Source organism: Scyliorhinus torazame, chromosome 2, assembly GCF_047496885.1.
Source record: "Scyliorhinus torazame isolate Kashiwa2021f chromosome 2, sScyTor2.1, whole genome shotgun sequence".
Taxonomy (NCBI): domain Eukaryota; kingdom Metazoa; phylum Chordata; class Chondrichthyes; order Carcharhiniformes; family Scyliorhinidae; genus Scyliorhinus; species Scyliorhinus torazame.
In genome coordinates, this window is record NC_092708.1 from 43,174,402 (window position 1) to 43,195,855 (window position 21,454).

Consider the following 21,454-nt stretch of genomic DNA (forward strand, 5'->3'; position numbering starts at 1 on the left):
AGGCAGTATAAAAAAAAACTAAAAAACACATCATTCAGCCTCATTCAGTGAGACACCAATGTATGACTGACTAATCGGATGGCAAATATTTCTGGAGTAGTGCATAAGTTAACTAGCAGTGACAGAATCAACTATCAGTGACCAATATGGTGCAGAGTATTGTGATCTGAAGTTGTATATATTAGTCACGACAATGCTGCTTCCATATTAATTAAATGTCTTAAATATTTGCTTCCTTGACTGCAAGAATCAAGAAAAGAGAGTGTTGCAATTTTAAGTTTTTATAGAATTGTTTCTTGCAACCCTTTCCCAGTAGTGAACAAAATTGAAAAGATAGTTAAGATTAACTTTGCACCCTAGTGGGGCAGGGCTAGAAATTGGATAGTTTTTGGGGGTATGTGGATCACTATTTACAAACTTGCTGCACCTGTTTAGATTGAGATGAGCAACACACAAACTTGGGCCTCACCGCGCCAGGGACCCAGGTTTAATTCCAGCCTTGGGTGACTGTCTGTGTGGAGTCTGCACGTTCTCCCTGTGACTGCATGGGTTTCCTCCAGGTGCTCCGGTTTCCTCCCACAGTCCAAAGGTGTGCAGGTTAGGTAATAATAATAATAACCGTTTATTGACACGAGTAGGCTTCAATGAAGCTGCTGTGAAAAGCCCCTAGTCGCCACATTCCGGTGCCTGTTCGGGGAGACCAGTACGGGAATTGAACCCACGCTGCTGGCGTTGTTCTGCATTACAAGCCCGCTGGTGGATTGGCCATGATCAATGCTCAGGGTTACTAGGATAGAGCAGGGGAGTGGCCAAGGTAGGGTGCTCTTTCGGTGGGTCAGTGCAGACTGAACGGTCCAAATGGCTTCCTGTACTGTCGGGATTCCGTGGGGATTCTATGAAACTTTGTGTACCCACCTCATCGTTTGCTGGTGCACCTCCAGCGTTGCGTTCTGTCTCCTAATGCTGACAACAAGCTCTCGACAAGAAAGAGTTGTTTGCAGACCAAATAGTACAACTCTTCTTAAAGGCAGGCTGCATCTTAGGAAAGATGGTCAGAAAGATTGCTGCAATGCAAATTATTGCAAAGTGACCAGGGCAGAATAGGACCCGTGTGACGGATGGGCCGCTAGGCACGTTGGTGTTGCAGATGGGTAGGTGGAAAGGTGCCATGGATCTGCAGGACCAACCTCCAAAGAAAGGGTGAGAAGGCAGCCAGATAGGTTAACTCCTGGAGTCAGAACCTGAGAAACTGGCAGCAGTGCCACAAAAAGTCGAATGATCACATGGCAATGCATCTTAACATGACACCTCATATCCATTACCCCAACCAGCCTCTCATTCCTCTCAATCCATCACACCCACATCATACACAGCAGCACCCCCTGGCATTCAGGACTCATGCCTAGCATCTCAATACTCCACCGCACCCTCACACGCCTACCAATTCTGCCTGACTTACTCCCACCTCTGAATGCCTCCCCAAACCTTCAGTTGTTCAGCTGTGGCAGGCACATCATCCAAACACAGTTGGACACAGCCACTGACATCGTGCCCTCTGTCTTGTAGGACAAGGTGACTCACAACAGAAGGGAGCAGAGCAGAATGGTGGTTCTCCGCACCACGTCAGCTGCGGCAGAACCCATGGCATTCAATGTCAGTGAAAACATTGGGATGAATGGCATTTTCTTGCCTTACCTCCTTTCTCAACCCTCATCACCGCCTCGTTCTGCTATTTGGCATGATGTCCAAGTTGCTGATGATGTGTCCATGGACCTCACACTTCCCAGTCTACCGCTCTTCCCTCATACCAAACTTCCCCTTCTGAGTTCCAATTTCCGACACCAAGTTCTGCTGCCTATCCAGTCACCCTAGTCCCCACAGCACTGGTGAAGAGATCCCGTCACTTGATCTAATGCTTGCAGCCACCAGTTCAGAGTCTAGCACTGAAAGTACTTTGGCGCGCCTGCATAGACTAGGCGAGGGGTCAAGGATAGTTACATTTTCTGGCTCACCAGAGGATGAGCTTTGCTGTGGAGGGCTCAGGTGAGGATTTCACTGGGGTAGCATACAGGAGAGCACTGAATGGACATGCACACTGAGATGTTGGGTGCATTGGCTGACCTGCTGTCACTGTCAAAGAGCAAGAGTAGTCCCACTGCAAGTAAGTGGAGGGCACCACATAGAGCTTGCCCTCTCCATTACCTCTACTCCATCTCCCTGTCATGCTGCAGACTCAGAGGCATTGCCATTCCTGCCCGAGGCATCACTCTGTGGCAAATTCAGGAACTCATCAAAGCTCCTTCAAAATGCTCTTGAATGTTTACACTTTGCAGTGGAGAAAATTGGAAGAAATGACATTGCCTGCAATGAGGATTCATGGAAGGGCATCTTGTGTCTCAGTGGGAAGAGTCCCAAGCTCGAAGCTAAAAACGCTTGAGTTCAAGTCCCACTCCAGACTAAATGGCCATAGAAGGTGCGTTTATAACATTATCAATCTCTAATCTTTCCAGTATGTCCAGAGCAAGCGGAAAGTGCGGGAGGGTTTCCTGGTCCGCCAGTCAGATGAGGAAAAATGTTTTCTCTCGTAGGTTCGTGAGCCTTCGAAACCTTCTTCCATAAAAGGCAATGGAAGCAGAGTCTTTGACTATTTTTAGGCAGAGGTGGATAGATTCTTGGGAAGCAAGGGGGTGATAGGTTATCGGGGGTAGGCGGGATGAAGATTTGAATCGGATCAGCCACAACCTTATTAAATTGCGGAGCAGGTTCAAAGGGCCTAATGGCTACCCCTTGTTTTTAGGCTCGATGTGGGGTTGGCACTTCTGAAGCATCAGTCAAGCAGCTTGTTTCAGGAAAAACGAGCCACAAACAGATGTAACAGTGTACCTAGAATTTATAGAATTTACAGTGCAGAAGGAGGCCATTCGGCCCATCGAGTCTGCACCGGCTCTTGGAAAGAGCACCCTACCCAAGGTCCACACCTCCACCCTATCCCCATAACCCAGTAACCCCACCCAACACTAAGGGCAATTTTGGACACTTAAGGGCAATTTATCATGGCCAAACCACCTAACCCGCACATCTTTGGACTGTGGGAGGAAACCGGAGCACCCGGAGGAAACCCACGCACACATGGGGAGAACGTGCAGACTCCGCACAGACAGTGACCCAAGCCGGGAATCGAACCTGAGACCTTGGAGCTGTGAAGCAATTGGGCTATCCACAATGCTACCGCGCTGCCCGACTACTCCTAGTCTGCCACATAGGAGTCTGTTAAATAAGTTTAAAAACCCATGATGTTAAGGGTAAGATCCTGGCATGGATAAAGGATTGGCTGACTGGCAGAAGGCAGAGAGTGAGGATGAAGGGGTCTTTTTCAAGTTGGCAGCCGGTGACAAGTGGTATTCAGCAGGGGTCTGTGCTGGGACCACAACTTTTCACAATATACATTAATGAACTGGAAGAAGGAATTGAAGGCACTGTTGATAAGTTTGCAGATGATACAAAGATCTGTCGAGGGACAGACAGTATTGAGGAAGCAAGGGGGATTTGGACAAGCTAGAAGAATGGGTAATGAAGTAGCAAATTAAATATAACGTGGAAAAGTGTGAGGTTATGTACTTTGGAAGGAGGAATTTAGGCATAGACTATTTTCTAAATAGGGAAATGCTTCGGAAATCAGAAGCACAAAGGGACTTGGGAGTCCTTGCTCATGATTCCCTTAAGGTTAATGTGCAGGTTCAGTCGGCAGTTAAGAAGGCAAATGCAATGTTAGCATTTGTGTCGATAGTGCTAGAATACAAGACCAGGGATGTACTTCTGAGGCTGTATAAGGCTCTGGTCAGACCCCATTTGGAGTATTGTGATCAGTTTTGGGCCCCGTATCTAAGGAAGGATGTGCTGGCCTTGGAAAGGGTCCAGAGGAGGTTCACAAGAATGGTCCCTGGAATGAAGAACTTGTTATATGAGGAACGGTTGAGGACTCTGGGTCTGTACTCGTTGGAGTTTAGAAGGATGAGGGGGGATTGTATTGAAACTTACAGGATACCGCGAGGCCTGGATAGAGTGGTCGTGGAGAGGATGTTTCCACTTGTAGGAAAAACTAGAAGCAGAGGACACAATCTCAGACTAAAGGGACAATCCTTTAAAACAGAGATGAGGAGGAATTTCTTCAGCCAGAGGGTGGTGAATCTGTGGAACTCTTTGCCGCAGAAGGCTGCGGAGGCCAATTCACTGAATGTCTTTAAAACAGAGATAGATAGATTCTTGATTAATAAGGGGATCAGGGGTTATGGGGGGAAGGCAGGAGAATGGGGATGAGAAAATATTAGCCATGATTGAATGGCAGAGCAGACTCGATGGGCCGAGTGGCCTCGTTCTGCTCCTGTGTCTTATGGTCTTATATCTCTCAAAGAGTGACAAAGTATGAGGATGCTTGACCTTTGAATAACACCACTGCAAAGCTCATCATGTAGCTTCAGGCTTGGATTTGTTCCTTTGATATCCTGGCTTCATATTAGTTATTTTGGGCAGTGTGATGTCAGGATAATGCATGCACCCATATCTTTCCAGAATTCCACTGACATCATGCACATGGAAATCACCAATGACACATCGTTACCCTCCCTCGTCCACCGGGGCATCTGTAATGCTGCTAGAAGAGACCTGATGCACGATCAATTACACAAAGACAAGAGTAGGATGTAATCGAGGCTTTATTACACTGAAATGTGTGGCCTCCTACAGCAGCTGACGAAATGGCTGCTGTCCTGGGAGCACACATATTTATACTCCGCCTCCTGGGCGGAGCCAGCAGGCAGGGATCTACCCGCGTACCTGTAGTACAGGGGCCTTACCGAAAAGCACCTATATCAACATCCTATATATACAATAGATACATCAGTGGTGACTACCACATTCACCCCCTGTTGAAAAAATGAGTCCGGCGCGGGTGGTGGAGAATAATATACAGAAAGTTGCGTTCTAAAAATATAGATAATATTACAAATTCAGGCGGTCCGTTGCCTTGATCTGTCGTTGAGAGCGCTGCAGACTCAGGCATCGGCTTGGTCTTCGGTGACTCCGGGAGCATGTCGAAATCCTCTTCATCCCCGTGTGTGAGCAAGGGGAGGACAGATTGCCCCGGAGCGGGGGCTGCGGTAGGGTGCACCGGGGGAGGGGAGGGTGGTGCTGGGGCAGTGGGGGGGGGGGATGGAACCAGCTGGTGCCAGGTCCCTGAGGGAGACTGTGTCTTGTCGGCCGTCGGGGTACGCTATGTAGGAGTACTGCGGGTTGGCGTGAAGTAGCTGTACCCTCTCAACCAATGGATCCGCCTTGTGGAGTCGAACGTGGGTACGGAGGAGAGCGGGTCCTGGAGCTGCCAGCTATGTCGGGAGTGAAACCCCGGATGTGGACTTCCTAGGGAAGGCAAAGAGACGTTCATGGGGGGTTTCATTAGTCGCAGTGCACAGGAGCGACCGAATGGAGTGAAGTGCGTCGGGGAGGACCTCCTGCCAGCCGGAGGCCGGGAGATATCTGGACCATAGGGCTAGCTAGACGGCCCTCCAGACCGTCCCATTCTTCCTCTCCACCTGCCCGTTTCCCCTGGGGTTGTAGCTGGTCGTCCTGCTCAAGGCAATGCCCCTGTTGAGCAGGTACTGGCGCAGCTCATCGCTCATGAATGAGGATCCCCGGTCGCTGTGGACGTAGGCGGGGGAGCCGAACAGAGCGAAGATGGTGTTGAGGGCTTTGATGACGGTGGCAGACATCATGTCGGGGCATGGAATGGCAAAGGGGAATCGGGAATATTCATCGACCACACTGAGAAAGTACATGTTGCGGTCTGTGGAGGGCAGGGGCCCTTTGAATTCCACGCTGAGGCGTTCAGAGGGGCGGGAGGCCTTCACCAGGCACGCACGGTCTGGCCGGTAGCAGTGCGGTTTATACTCCGCGTAGACCTGACAGTCTCTGGTGTTCGCCCTGACTTCCTCGATGGAGTAGGGCAGGTTGCGGGCCTTGATCAAATGGTAAAAACGTGTGACCCCTGGGTGACAGAGGTTGTCGTGCAGGGTCCGGAGTCGGTCCACTTGTGCGCTGGCATGTGTACCTCGGGATAGGGCATCGGGGGCACGTTGAGCTTACCCGGGCGATACAAAATCTCGTAATTGTAGGTGGAGAGCTCGATCCTCCACCTCACGATTTTATCGTTTTTGATCTTGCCCTGCTGTGTGTTATTAAACCTGAAGGCAACTGACCGTTGGTCAGTGAGGAGAGTGAATCTCCTGCTGGTCAGGTAATGCCTCCAATGCTGCACAGCTTTAACAATGGCTTGGGCCTCTTTTTCGACGGAGGAGTGCCGAATTTCGGAGGCATGAAGGGTTCGTGAAAAGAATGCCACGGGCCTGCCTGCCTGGTTGAGGGTGGCGGCCAGAGCGACGTCTGATGCATCGCTCTCGACTTGGAAGAGGAGCGTCTCATCGACCGCATGGATCGCGGCTTTGGCGATGTCGGCCTTGATACGGGTAAAGGCCTGGTGAGCCTCGGCAGTCAGAGGGAAAACAGTGGATTGAATGAGTGGGCGGGTCTTGTCCGCATAGTTTGGGACCCACTGGGTGTAATACAAAAAGAACCCTAGGCGACATTTGAGGGCCTTGGGGCAGTGGGGAAGGGGAAGTTGCATGAGGGGGCGCATGCGATCGGGCCGGGCCCCAAAATTCTGTTCTGGACCACATAGCCGAGGATGGCTAAGCGGTTTGTGCTGAACATGCACTTCTCCTTGTTCTACGTGAGGTTTAGGAGAGTGGCGTTGTGGAGAAATTTGGCAAGGTTGGCGTCATGGTCCTGCTGGTCGTGGCTGCAGATGGTGACGTTATCCAGGTACGGGAAAGTGGCCCGCAGCCCTTACCGGTCAACCATTCGGTCCATCTCCCGTTGCAAAACCGAGACCCCGTTGGTGACGCCGAAGGGAACCCTAAGAAAGTGTAAAGGAAAGTCTGCCTCGAATGCAGTGTATGGGCGGTCCGCCTTGCGGATGGGGAGCTGATGGTAGGCAGTTTTCATGTCTACTGTCGAGAAGACCCGGTACTGTGCAGTCTGATTGACCATATCAGATATGTGTGGGAGGGGGTACGCGTCGAGCTGCGTGTACCGATTGATGGTCTGACTGGAGTCAACGACCATCCTGTTTTTCTCCCCAGTTTTGACCACTACCACTTGGCTCTCCAGGGGCTGTTGCTGGCCTCAATGATGCCTTCCCGAAGCAGCCACTGGACTTCAGACCTGATGAAGGGCCTGTCCTGGGCACTGTACCGTCTGCTCCTGGTGGTGACGGGTTTGCAATCCAGGGTTAGGTTTTCAAAAAGGGAAGGTGCCTTAAGGGTTGCGAGGCCGCACACAGTAAGGGGTGGTAGGGGCCCGCCGAATTTCAGGGTTAGGCTCTGGAGGTTGCACTGGAAGTCTCCACCGAGTAGCAAGGCAGCCAGAGGTTGGGGAAGATGTAGAGGCGGACGCCGCTGAACTCCACGCCCGGGACAGTGAGAGTGGCGATGAAGTACACCCGGATCGCCACAGAGTGTGCCCCGGAGGCCAGGGAGATTCTCTGGTTAGCGGGGTGCACCGCGAGGGAGCAGCGCCTTACTGTATCGGGGTGAATGAAGCTCTCCGTGCTCCCGGAGTCCAGCAGGCAGGAGATCTCGTGCCGGTTGACCTTCACTTTAGTTGAAGCAGTCGCGTGGTTGTGCGTCGAGACTGGTCAATTGTGACCGAAGCAAGACGCGGCTGGTCGTTGGCGGTTGCAGGCGATGAGCGTCCGGATGAGGTGCCCGATGGGCATTGGTCCTGAGTCCGTTAAGATGGTGGCGCCCACGGGCCGCACGTGTCGTGGGGGAAGTAAGATGGCAGCGCCCGTTGGTCCTGGGTGGAACAAGATGGCGGCGCCCACTGGCCGCACGGGTTGCGAGTCGGGAAAGATGGCGGCGTCCACTGGCCACACGTGGTCCTAGGAGGGGAAGATGACGGTGCCCACTGGTTGCACGTGGGGGGTGCCGGGACAATAGCGGCGATTGAGCGGGCCTGTCACTCTGCAGCGAAATGTCCCTTTATCCCACAGGCCTTGCAGAGGGCGCTCCGCGCCGGCAGTGCTGTCGGGGGTGCTTTGACTGCCCACAGAAGTAGCATTTGGGCCCCCCCGGGGTTGGTTGGCTGCCGCGTGGCACAGGCGTGGGATTGGCTGAGGGCGGTCGCTGATGGGGTCCACGATGGGGCGGCCGTCTGTGGAGTCCACGATGCACAGGGGAGGTGGGCCACGCGGCCGGGGGCATAGGCCTGAATGTTGCGCGATGCGACCGTAAGTGAAAGCGCTAGTTTTATGGTCGCCACGAGGTCGTGCGTGGCCCCCTCTAAGAGGCGCTGGCGGATGTAGTCAGACCCTATACCCGTAACAAATGCGTCTGCCATTAGCAAATTCGAGTGTTCCGTGGACGAAACAGCCTGACAGTCACAGTCTCTAACTAGGGGGAACAGGGCGCGCCAGAAAACTTCCACCGACTCACCGAAAAGCCGCGTGGAGAGGAGGTGCCTGGCATAGAGTGTGTTAGTCCGTTGAGCGTAGTTTTCCTTCAGTAGCGCCATGGCCTCTGCATAGGTCGGCGCGTCCTAGACAAGTGGAAAGACGTTGGAGCTCAGCCGCGTGTAAAGGATCTGGAGCTTCTGAGCTTCTGGAATTTTGTCTGGCGCAGACCCGATGTACGCTTCAAAACAGGCCGGCCAATATTCAAAGTCCTTTTTGGCGTTGTCTGCTTGCGGATGCAGCTGCAGGCGATCCGGCTTGATGCGGAGCTCCATCTTCTGAAAAACTCAGTGTAATAAATTGATGCACAATCAATTACACAAAGACGCGAGTAGGATGTAATCGAGGTTTTATTACACTGAGATGTGTGGCCTCCTACAGCAGCTGACGAAATGGCTGCTGTACTGGGAGCACACATATTTATACTCCGCCTACTGGGCGGAACCAGCAGGCAGGGATGTACCCCCGTACCTGTAGTACAGGGGCCTTACCGTAAAGCACTTATATAAACATCCTATAGAGACAAGACATACATCAGTGGTGACTACCACAAGACTCTGCAAAATAAATTTTCACCCAGTACCTTAAGATTCACACAGTTTATGGGAACTCAAAAAACAAATCTTCATGCACAAAGGCTTGTGAGAATGTGGAATAAACTGCTTCAGAAGCCAAAGATGTTGGGCTGGCTTCTCCGTTTCTGAGGCAAAGTGCCGGCGCCAACGGAGAATCCATGGTGTTCCACAATGGAAAAATCATGGAAATCCCTCACCGATTCCGGTACTGGTAAGGGGCTAGCACCGGCGGCGCGAGGAACACCCGCGGATCCCGCGGAGAACAGCCGGAGAATCGCTGTGTCCCGGGCTGCGCATGTGCAGGGCTGACATCCTGCAGCTGCGTATGCCTACACCCGTACCGGTCGCGCCGGGAAACATAGCGCCGGCTGTGCTGGACCATGAAACCGCCCACCCGGAGTCCACAGCCCACCCCTGGCCACTCCCCATCACTCCCCTCGGCCCTAGCAGAAGCTCCCGGGGCAGCGGCATGGATCTCGACCGCGTGTGGCGACGCTGGACACGGTCCGCAGCTGGCACGCCACGCTCTCGACCGCTGGAACCACACGTGGCCTGCGCTGTCGGAAACTCGGCCCATTGGAGGCTGAGCATCACGGGTGGGCCGGCTGACAACGCGCCAATGGCGTTGCGGCTGCACGCGATACGCGTTCCGATGATGCCAATTTGGAGAGGGTGGAACATCGTGAACCAGCGTCAAACCGCCGCCTGCCCCGATTCCGGCGCAGGCTACGGAGAATCCCGCCCCCAGAATCATTTGAGGTGCTTTGAAGGGAGAGGGATATCTCGGAATGAAGAGTTAGGAAGAAAAGTCGGGGCGGGATTCACCCCTACCCGGCGGGGAGGGGGGTTCCGGTGTAATGGAGTGGCGGGAACCACTCCGGCGTCGGGCCTTTCACCTTGAGGGACTAGGCCCGCGCCGGAGTGGTTTCTGCTCCGCCAGCTGGCGGGAAAGGCCTTTAGCGCCATGCCAGCCGGGGCCGAAAGGTCTTCGCGGGCGACGCAGAGGAGGGGGTCTCTTCCGCCTCCGCCATAGTGAAGACCATGGCAATGGCGGAAGAAAACTAGTGCCCCCATGGCACAGGCCCGCCCGATCGCGGGCCAGGCCACCGTGGAGGCACCCCCTGGGGCCAGATCACTCCGCGCCCCCCCCAGGACCCCGGAGCCCGCCCACGCCGTCTTGTCCCGCCGTTCAAAAGGTGGTTTAATGCACGCCGGCAGGAGAGGGTTGACAGCGGCGGGACTTCGGCCCATCATGGGCCGGAGAATTGCCGGGGTTGGGCCCGCCGACCTGCGCGGTGCGATTCCTGCCCCTGCCGGCCGGCGCGGCACGATTCCCACCCCCGCCGAAACTCTGGTGGCGGAGAATTCGGGACACGGCGGGGGCGGGATTCACGCCTGCCCCCGGCGATTCTCTGACCTGGTGGGGGGTCGGAGAATCGTGCACAGGGAATTTGATTGAAAGGATCATGAGGGTGCCATGAAGTGGAGGACCTACTGTTGTTTTGAACTTTTGGGCGGAGAGATGACGGATGGAGTTTAATCCGGACAAATGTGAGGTAATGTATTTTGGAAGGTCTGATGCAGGTAGGGAATAGACAGTGAATGGTAGAACCTTCACGAGTATTGACAGTCAGAGAGATCTAGATGTACAGGTCCATAGGTCACGGAAAGGGGCAACACAGGTGGAGAAGATAGTCAAGAAGGCATACTGCATGCTTGCCTTCATTGGCCGGGGCATTGAGTGTACGAATTGGCAAGTCATGTTGCAGCTGTATAGAACCTTAGTTAGGTCACACTTGGAGTATAGTGTTCAATTCTGGTCACCACACTACCAGAAGGATGTGGAGGCTTTAGAGAGGGTGCAGAAGAGATTTACCAGGATGTTGCCTGGTATGGAGAGCATTAGCTATGAGGAGCGGTTGAATAAACTCGGTTTGTTCTCACTCGAACGACGGAGGTTGAGGGGCGACCTGATAGAGGTCTACAAAATTATGAGGGGCAGAGACAGAGTGGATAGTCAGAGGTTTTTTCCCAAGGTAGAGGGGACAATTACTAGGGGGCATAGGTTTAACGTGCGAGGGGCAAGGTTTAGAGGAGATGTACGAGGCAAGTCTTTTACGCAGAGGGTAGTGAGTGCCTGGAACGCGCTGCTGGAGGAGGTGGTGGAAGCGGGGGGAACGATAGTGACATTTAAGGGGCATCTTGACAAATATATGAATAGATTGGGAATAGAGGGATACGGACCCAGGAAGTGTAGAAGATTTTAGTTTAGACGGGCAGCATGGTCGGCACAGGCTTGGAGGGCCGAAGGGCCTGTTCCTGTGCTGTACTTTTCTTTGTTCTTTGTTCTTGTTCGCACAAATGGATTCAGTCTTAGTTGATCTGAAAGCTGTATTGTTTCTGTGATCGGCAGTTTTGCAGCTGCATACCCAGATGGCTAATTGCCCATTCTGTGTTTTGACACATTTGTTTAAAAAAATAAATAAATAGAAAATTGCAGGAGGGGGGACCCATAATTTCTCATTGTAGATTTCTAATGGCTGAGGCTCCACATTGGAAGCGCACATTTAGATCATCAGCCCTCCAGACTCACCATGGCTCTCATTTTAGAAATGGCAGACATTGCACTTGAGAAGACAGAATACGATGCCTAATACATTTTTAAAATGCACAAGACACCAAGATTTAGCAAATACTCAACAGTGATCGTGGGGCTAAGCACTGGGATTCGCATTTGCATCCCACTATGCAAGATGGTGGAATTTAAACTCAATAAATAATGACGATGAAACCCCAGTGGCACAGTGTTTAGCACTGGTGCCTCACTGTACCAGGGACCCAGGTTTCATTCCGACCTCAACAAAGAACAAAGAAATGTACAGCACAGGAACAGGCCCTTCGGCCCTCCAAGCCTGTGCCGACCATGCTGCCCGACTAAACTACAATCTTCTACACTTCCTGGGTCCGTATCCCTATATTCCCATCCTATTCACGTATTTGTCAAGATGCCCCTTAAATGTCACTATCGCCCCTGCTTCCACCACCTCCTCCGGTAACGAGTTCCAGGCAACCTCTACCCTCTGCGTAAAAAACTTGCCTCGTACATCTACTCTAAACCTTGCCCCTCTCACCTTAAACCTATGCCCCCTGGTAATTGACCCCTCTACCACGGGGAAAAGCCTCTGACTATCCACTCTGTCTATGCCCCTCATAATTTTGTATACCTCTATCAGGTCGCCCCTCAACCCCCTTCGTTCCAGTGAGAACAAACCGAGTTTATTCAACCACTCCTCATAGCTAATGCCCTCCATATCGTGCAACATCGTGGGCCGAAGGGCCTGTACTGCGCTGTATTGTTCTATGTTCTATGTTCTATACCAGGCAACATTCTGGTAAATCTCTTCTGCACCCTCTCTAAAGCCTCCACATCCTTCTGGTAGTGTGGCAACCAGAATTGAACATTATACTCCAAGTGTGGCCTAACTAAGGTTCTATACAGCTGCAACATGACTTGCCAATTCTTATACTCAATGCCCCGGCCAATGAAGGCAAGCATGCCGTATGCCTTCTTGACTACCTTCTCCACCTGTGTTGCCCCTTTCAGTGACCTGTGGACCTGTACCTCTAGATGTCTTTGACTTTCAATACTCTTGAGGGTTCTACCATTCACTGTATATTCCCTACCTGCATAAGACCTTCCAAAATGCATTACCTCGGGTGACTGTGTGGAGTTTACACATTCTCCCATTGTTTGCGTAGGTTTCCTCTGGGTGCTCCAGTTTCCTCCCACAGTCCAAAGATGTGCAGGTTAGGAGCTAAATTGCCCCTTAGTGTCCAAATGTTTTAGAACATAGAACATAGAACAATACAGCGCAGTACAGGCCCTTCGGCCCACGATGTTGCACCGAAACAAAAGCCATCTAACCTACACTATGCTATTATCATCCATATGTTTATCCAATAAACTTTTAAATGCCCTCAATGTTGGCGAGTTCACTACTGTAACAGGTAGGGCATTCCACGGCCTCACTACTCTTTGCGTAAAGAACCTACCTCTGACCTCTGTCCTATATCTATTACCCCTCAGTTTAAAGCTATGTCCCCTCGTGCCAGCCATTTCCATCCGCGGGAGAAGGCTCTCACTGTCCACCCTATCCAACCCCCTGATCATTTTGTATGCCTCTATTAAGTCTCCTCTTAACCTTCTTCTCTCCAACGAAAACAACCTCAAGTCCATCAGCCTTTCCTCATAAGATTTTCCCTCTGTACCAGGCAACATCCTGGTAAATCTCCTCTGCACCCGCTCCAAAGCCTCCACGTCCTTCCTATAATGCGGTGACCAGAACTGTACCCAATACTCCAAATGCAGCCGTACCAGAGTTCTGTATAGCTGCAACATTGACCTCCCGACTCCGGAACTCAATCCCTCTACCAATAAAGGCCAACACTCCATAGGCCTTCTTCACAACCCTATCAACCTGGGTGGCAACTTTCAGGGATCTATGTACATGGACACCTAGATCCCTCTGCTCATCCACATTTTCAAGAACTTTACCATTAGCCAAATATTCCGCATTCCTGTTATTCCTTCCAAAGTGAATCACCTCACACTTCTCTACATTAAACTCCATTTGCCACCTCTCAGCCCAGCTCTGCTGCTTATCTATATCCCTCTGTAACCTGCTACATCCTTCCACACTATCGACAACACCACCGACTTTAGTATCGTCTGCAAATTTACTCACCTACCCTTCTGCGCCTTCCTCTAGGTCATTGATAAAAATGACAAACAGCAACGGCCCCAGAACAGATCCTTGTGGTACTCCACTTGTGACTGAGCTCCATTCTGAACATTTCCCATCAACCACCACCCTCTGTCTTCTTTCAGCTAGCCAATTTCTGATCCACATCTCTAAATCACCCTCAATCCCCAGCCTCCGTATTTTCTGCAATAGCGTACCGTGGGGAACCTTATCAAACGCTTTGCTGAAATCCATATACACATCAACTGCTCTACCCTCGTCTACCTGTTCAGTCACCTTCTCAAAGAACTCGATAAGGTTTGTGAGGCATGACCTACCCTTCACAAAGCCATGCTGACTATCCCTGACCATATTATTCCTATCCAGATGATTATAAATCTTGTCTCTTATAATCCCCTCCAAGACTTTACCCACTACAGACGTGAGGCTCACCGGTCTATAGTCGCCGGGGTTGTCTCTGCTCCCCTTTTTGAACAAAGGGACCACATTTGCTATCCTCCAGTCCTCTGGCACTATTCCTGTAGCCAATGATGACATAAAAATCAAAGCCAAAGGTCCAGCAATCTCTTCCCTGGCCTCCCAGAGAATCCTAGGATAAATCCCATCAGGTCCCGGGGACTTATCTATTTTCAGCCTGTCCAGAATTGCCAACACCTCTTCCCTACGTACCTCAATGCCATCTAATCTATTAGCCTGGGGCTCAGCATTCTCCTCCACAACATTATCTTTTTCCTGAGTGAATACTGACGAAAAATATTCATTTAGTATCTCGCCTATCTCTTCAGACTCCACACACAACTTCCCATCCCTGTCCTTGACTGGTTCTACTCTTTCCCTAGTCATTCGCTTATTCCTGACATACCTATAGAAAGCTTTTGGGTTTTCCTTGATTCTTCCTGCCAAATACTTCTCATGTCCCCTCCTTGCTCGTCTTAGCTCTCTCTTTAGATCCTTCCTCGCTACCTTGTAACTATCCATCTCCCCAACTGAAACTTCACACCTCATCTTCACATAATGTGGAGATGCCGGCGTTGGACTGGGGTGAGCACAGTACGAAGTCTTACAACACCAGGTTAAAGTCCAACAGGTTTGTTTCGATGTCACTAGCTTTCGGAGCGCTGCTCCTTCCTCAGGTGAATGAAGAGGTCTGTTCCAGAAACACATATACAGACAAATTCAAAGATGCCAAACAATGCCAAGAATGCGAGCATTAGCAGGTGATTAAATCTTTACAGATCCAGAGATGGGGTAACCCCAGGTTAAAGAGGTGTGAATTGTACCAAGCCAGGACAGTTGGTAGGATTTCGCAGGCCAGATGGTGGGGGATGAATGTAATGCGACATGAATCCCAGGTCCCGGTTGAGGCCGCACTCATGTGTGCGGAACTTGGCTATAAGTTTCTGCTCGGTGATTCTGCGTTGTCGCGGGTCCTGAAGGCCGCCTTGGAGCACGCTTACCCAGAGATCAGAGGCTGAATGCCCTTGACTGCTGAAGTGTTCCCCGACTGGAAGGGAACATTCCTGCCTGGTGATTGTTGCGCGATGTCCGTTCATTCGTTGTCGCAGCGTCTGCATGGTCTCGCCAATGTACCACGCTTCGGGACATCCTTTCCTGCAGCGTATGAGGTAGACAACGTTGGTCGAGTCGCACGAGTATGTACCGTGTACCTGGTGGGTGGTGTTCTCACGGGTAATAGTGGTATCCATGTCGATGATCTGGCACGTCTTGCAGAGATTGCCATGACAGGGTTGTGTGGTGTTGTGGTCACCGTTCTGAAGACTGGGTAGTTTGCTGCAAACAATGGTTCGTTTGAGGTTGCGCGGTTGTTTGAAGGCAAGTAGTGGGGGTGTGGGGTTGACCTTGGCAAGATGTTCATCGTCATCAATGACGTGTTGAAGGCTGTGAAGAAGATGACGTAGTTTCTCCGCTCCGGGGAAGTACTGGACGACGAAGGGTATTCTGTCGGTTGTGTCCCGTGTTTGTCTTCTGAGGAGGTCGGTCCGGTTTTTCGCTGTGGCGCGTTGGAACTGTCGATCGATGAGTCGAGTGCCATATCCCGTTCGTACGAGGGCATCTTTCAACGTCTGTAGATGTCTGTTACACTCCTCCTCGTCTGAGCAGATCCTGTGTATACGGAGCGCTTGTCCATAGGGGATGGCTTCTTTAATGTGTTTAGGGTGGAAGCTGGAGAAGTGGAGCATCATGAGGTTATCCGTGGGTTTGCGGTAAAGCGAAGTGCTGAGGTGACCATCCTTGATGGAGACAAGTGTGTCCAGGAATGCAACTGATTTTGGAGAGTAGTCCATGGTGAGTCTGATGGTTGGATGGAACTTATTAATGTCATCGTGTAGTCGTTTCAGTGATTCTTCGCCGTGGGTCCAAAGGAAAAAAATGTCATCGATGTATCTGGTGTATAACGTCGGTTGAAGGTCCTGTGCGGTGAGTAAGTCCTGTTCAAACATGTGCATGAAGATGTTGGCGTATTGGGGTGCGAATTTGGTCCCCATGGCTGTTCCGTGCGACTGGATGAAGAACTTGTTGTCGAAGGTGAAGACGTTGTGATCCAGAATAAAGCGGATGAGTTGCAGAATTGCGTCTGGAGATTGGCAGTTGTCGGTGTTGAGTACTGAGGCTGTTGCAGCAATGCCGTCGTCATGGGGGTTGCTGGTGTAGAATGCCGAGACGTCCATTGTGACGAGGAATGTTCCTGGTTCAACTGGTCCATGGGTGTTGAGTTTCTGTAGGAAGTCCGTCGTGTCGCGACAGAAGCTGGGTGTACCTTGTACGATGGGTTTCAAGATGCCCTCGATGTAGCCAGAGAGGTTCTCACACAGGGTCCCATTGCCTGAAACAATAGGGCGGCCTGGTGTGTTGGCCTTATGTATTTTCGGGAGGCAGTAGAGATCTCCAATGCGGGGAGTACGTGGGATGAGAGCACGTAGGGTGCTCTGAAGATCTGGATCCAAGGTCTTAATCAGTCTGTTAAGTTGGCGGATGTGTTCCTTCGGATCTGCGGGTAACTGTCTGTAGTGTTCTTGGTTGTTCAGTTGTCGGTATACTTCTTTGCAGTAGTCCGTTCTGTTCAGTACAACAGTGCTGCTTTGTCTGCTGGTTTGATGACGATGCTGTGGTTGGTCTTGAGAGCGCGAATGGCATTGCGTTGTGCTTGTGTGACGTTCGGGGTTGTCTTGTGAATGCGACTGATGAATCTGGCATTGACGCGACTCCTGACGGCTTGAGCATACATGTCGAGTCTAAGGCAGCGGCCTTCCGGAGGGGTCCAATTCGACTCTTTCCTCTTCGGTTGCCGCACCGCAGATCTCTCGGTCTGCTGTTCCGGTTCATTGGTAGTCTGCTTGGGTTCGCTGTTGGCCTCTTGGGGTCTGTGGAAGAATTCCCGGAGCCTCATTCGCCTGATGAATTCCTCCGTGTCTGCCGCGAGACTGATGGGGTCCATTTTGGTGGTGGTGCAGAAATTAAGCCCTCTGCTGAGGACTTCGATTTCGTCTGGTTGAAGGGTGTAGTCTGACAAGTTGACAATAGATTTCCCTGTATTGTTTTCTACTGTGACACCGGGGGTGGCTTGGTTGCTGCCGGTGGTGATGCCAAGTTTCTCAAGCTTTCTGTTCTTGGTATGCATATGTCTATATATGTGTTTCTGGAACAGACCTCTTCATTCACCTGAGGAAGGAGCAGCGCTCCGAAAGCTAGTGACATCGAAACAAACCTGTTGGACTTTAACCTGGTGTTGTAAGACTTCAGACAATCTTCACATAGGCCTCCTTCTTCCTCTTAACAAGAGATTCCACTTCTTTGGTAAACCACGGTTCCCTCGCTCGGCGCCTTCCTCCCTGCCTGACCGGTACATACTTATCAAGAACATGCAGTAGCTGATCCTTGAACAAGCTCCACTTATCCAGTGTGCCCAACACTTGCAGCCTACTTCTCCACCTTATCCCCCCCAAGTCACGTCTAATGGCATCATAATTGCCCTTCCCCCAGCTATAACTCTTGCCCTGCGGTGTATACTTATCCCTTTCCATCATTAACGTAAACGTCACCGAATTGTGGTCACTGTCCCCAAAGTGCTCTCCTACCTCCAAATCCAACACCTGGCCTGGTTCATTACCCAAAACCAAATCCAACGTGGCCTCGCCTCTTGTTGGCCTGTCAACAAACTGTGTCAGGAAACCCTCCTGCACACACTGTACAAAAAACGACCCATCTAATGTACTCGGACTATATCTTTTCCAGTCAATATTTGGAAAGTTAAAGTCTCCCATAATAACTACCCTGTTACTTTCGCTCTTATCCAGGATCATCCTCGCCATCCTTTCCTCTACATCCCTAGAACTATTTGGAGGCCTATAGAAGACTCCCAACAGTGTGACCTCTCCTTTCATGTTTCTAACCTCAGCCCATACTACCTCGGAAGATGAGTCCCCATCTAGCATCCTCTCAGCCACCGTAATACTGCTCTTGACTAGCAGCGCCACACCTCCCCCTCTTTTGCCTCCTTCTCTGAGCTTACTAAAACACCTAAACCCCGGAACCTGCAACATTAATTCCTGTCCCTGCTCTATCCATGTCTCCGAAATGGCCACAACATCGAAGTCCCAGGTACCATCCTATGCTGCCAGTTCCCCTACCTTATTTCGTATACTCCTGGCATTGAAGTAGACACACTTCAAACCACCTCCCTGAACACTGGCCCCCTCCTGCGAGGTCAAATCTGAGCTCCTGACCTCTATACTCTCATTCTCCCTTACCCTAAAACTACAATCCAGGTTCCCATGCCCCTGCTGCATTAGTTTAAACCCCCCCAAAGAGCACTAACAAATCTCCCCCCCAGGATATTTGTGCCCCTCAGGTTCAGATGTAGACCATCCTGTCTGTAGAGGTCCCACCTTCCCCAGAAAGAGCCCCAGTTATCCAGAAATCTGAATCCCTCCCGCCTGCACCATCCCTGTAGCCACGTGTTTAATTGCTCTCTCTCCCTATTCCTCATCTCACTATCACGTGGCACGGGCAACAACCCAGAGAAAACAACTCTGTTTGTTCTAGTTCTGAGCTTCCATCCTAGCTCCCTGAAAGCCTGCCTGACATCCTTATCCCCTTTCCTACCTATGTCGTTAGTGCCAATGTGGACCACGACTTGGGGCTGCTCCCCCTCCCCCTTAAGGACCCGGAAAACACGATCCGAGACATCACGTACCCTTGCGCCTGGGAGGCAACATACCAAACGTGAGTCTCTCACGCTCCCACAAAATCTCCTATCTGTGCCCCTGACTATCGAGTCCCCAATTACTAATGCTCTGCTCCTCTCCCCCCTTCCCTTCTGAGCAACAGGGACAAACTCCGTGCCAGAGGCCCGTACCCCATGGCTTACCACTGGTAAGTCGTCGTCCCCACAAGTATCCAAAGCGGTATACTTGTTTCTCAGGGGAACGACCGCAGGGGATCCCTGCACTGACTGCTTTTTCCCAGTCCCTCTTACAGTTACCCATCTATCTCCAATCTTTGGTGTAACTAATTCCCTGAAGCTGCTATCTATGACCCCCTCTGCCTCCCGAATGATCCGAAGTTCTTCCAACTCCAGCTCCCGTTCCCTAACTCGGTCTTGGAGGAACTGGAGATGGCAGCACTTCCTGCAGGTAAAATCAGCAGGGACACTAACAGCATCCCTCACCTCAAACATCCTGCAGGAGGAACATTGCACTCCCTTCCCTGCCATCCCTCTAACTTTCTACCAAGATCAGTTTTAACATAGATTAACATAGAATTTACAGTGCAGGAGGCCATTCAGCCCATCGAGACTGCACCGGTTCTTGGAAAGAGCACCCTACCCAAGGTCAACACCTCCACCCGATCCTCATAACCCAGTAACCCCACCCAACACTAAGGGCAATTTTGGACACTAACTGCAATTTATCATGGCCAATCCACCTAACCTGCACATCTTTGGACTATGGGAGGAAACCGGAGCACCCGGAGGAAACCCACGCACACACGGGGAGGATGTGCAGACTCCGCACAGACAGTGACCCAAGCCGGAATCAAACCTCGGACCCTGGAGCTGTGAAGCAATTGTGCTATCCACAATGCTACCGTGCTGCCCACGGTAGCATTGCAAAGTTAAATGGGGTTATAGGGTTGCGGGGGTGTGGGCCCAGGTAGGGTGCACGTTCAGAGGTTCACTGCAGACCCAATGAGCTGAATAGTCTCTTTCTGCACTGTAGGGATTCTATGATTGATGTAAAAACCCAACTGGTTCACTAATGTCCTTTTAGGGAAGGAAATCTGCCATCTTTACCTGGTCTGTCCTACATGTGACTCCAGATCCTCAGCCATGTGGTTGACTCTTAAATGCCCTCTGGATTGGCCTAGCAAGCCACTCAGTTGTATTCAACTGTTATAAAGAAAATACAAAGGAATGAAACTGGACGGACTACCTGGCATCAACCTAGGCACGGAAAATCCAGCCCTGTCGACTCTGCAAAGTCTTACGTACTAACATCGGGGGCTTGTGCCTAAGTTGGGAGAGCTGTCCCGCAGACTAGTTGAGCAACAGCCTGACATAGTCAAACTCACAAAATCATACCTTACAGATAATGTCCAAGATACCACCACCACTATTCCTGGGTATGTCCTGGCTCACCAGCAGGACAGACCCAGCAAAGGCGACGGCACAATTACAGTCGAGAGAGAGTTGTCCTGGGAGTCCTCAACACCGACTCTGGACCCCATGAAGACTCATGGCAAACATGGGCAAGGAAACCTCCTGCTGATTACCACGTACCAGCCACCATCAGCTGATAAGTCAATACCCCTCCATGTTGGTTTAGGGGCTGGTTTAGCACAGTGGTTTAAACAGTGGGCTTGTAATGCAGAACAAGGCCAGCAGCACAGGTTCAATTCCCGTACCGGCCTCCCCGAACAGGCGCCGGAATGTGGCGACCAGGGGCTTTTCACAGTAACTTCATTGCAGCCTACTTGTGCCAATAAGTAATATTTACTGTTGAATATCACTTGGAGGAAGCACTGAGGGTGGCAAGGGCGCAGAATGTACTCTGAGTGGGGGACTTCAACGTCCACCGCACAGTCGTTGTGGAGATGATGTCCCGTCTTCACACTGAGGATACCCTCCATCATGTCGTGCGACCTTACCCCATTGTGCTAAATGGGTTAGATTTCAAACAGATCTTGCAACTCAAGACTCGGCATCCATGAGGCGCTGTGGGCCATCAGCAGCAGCAGAATTGTAGTCAATCACAATCTGCAACTTCATATCCCGGCATATCCCCCACTCCACCATTACCACCAAGCCAGGGGATCAACCCTGGTTCAATGAAGAGTGAAGGAGAGCATGCCAGGAGCAACACCAGGAATACCTAATAATGAGGTGTCAACCTGGTGAAGCTACAACAAAGGACTACTTGTGTATCAAACAGCATATGCAGCAAGTGATAGACCGAGTTAAGTGATTGCACAACCAACAGATCGGATCTAAGCTCTGCCATCCTGCCACATCGAGAGGTGAACAATTTAGCAAC

General features: G+C 51.2%; 1 protein-coding gene across 6 annotated transcripts in view; it reads left to right on the forward strand.

Moving 5' to 3' along the window:
* The window catches only part of cacnb4a (calcium channel, voltage-dependent, beta 4a subunit), a 552,528-nt gene that overhangs the window by 376,764 nt on the left and 154,310 nt on the right, over positions 1–21,454 (forward strand). The window lies entirely within an intron of this gene.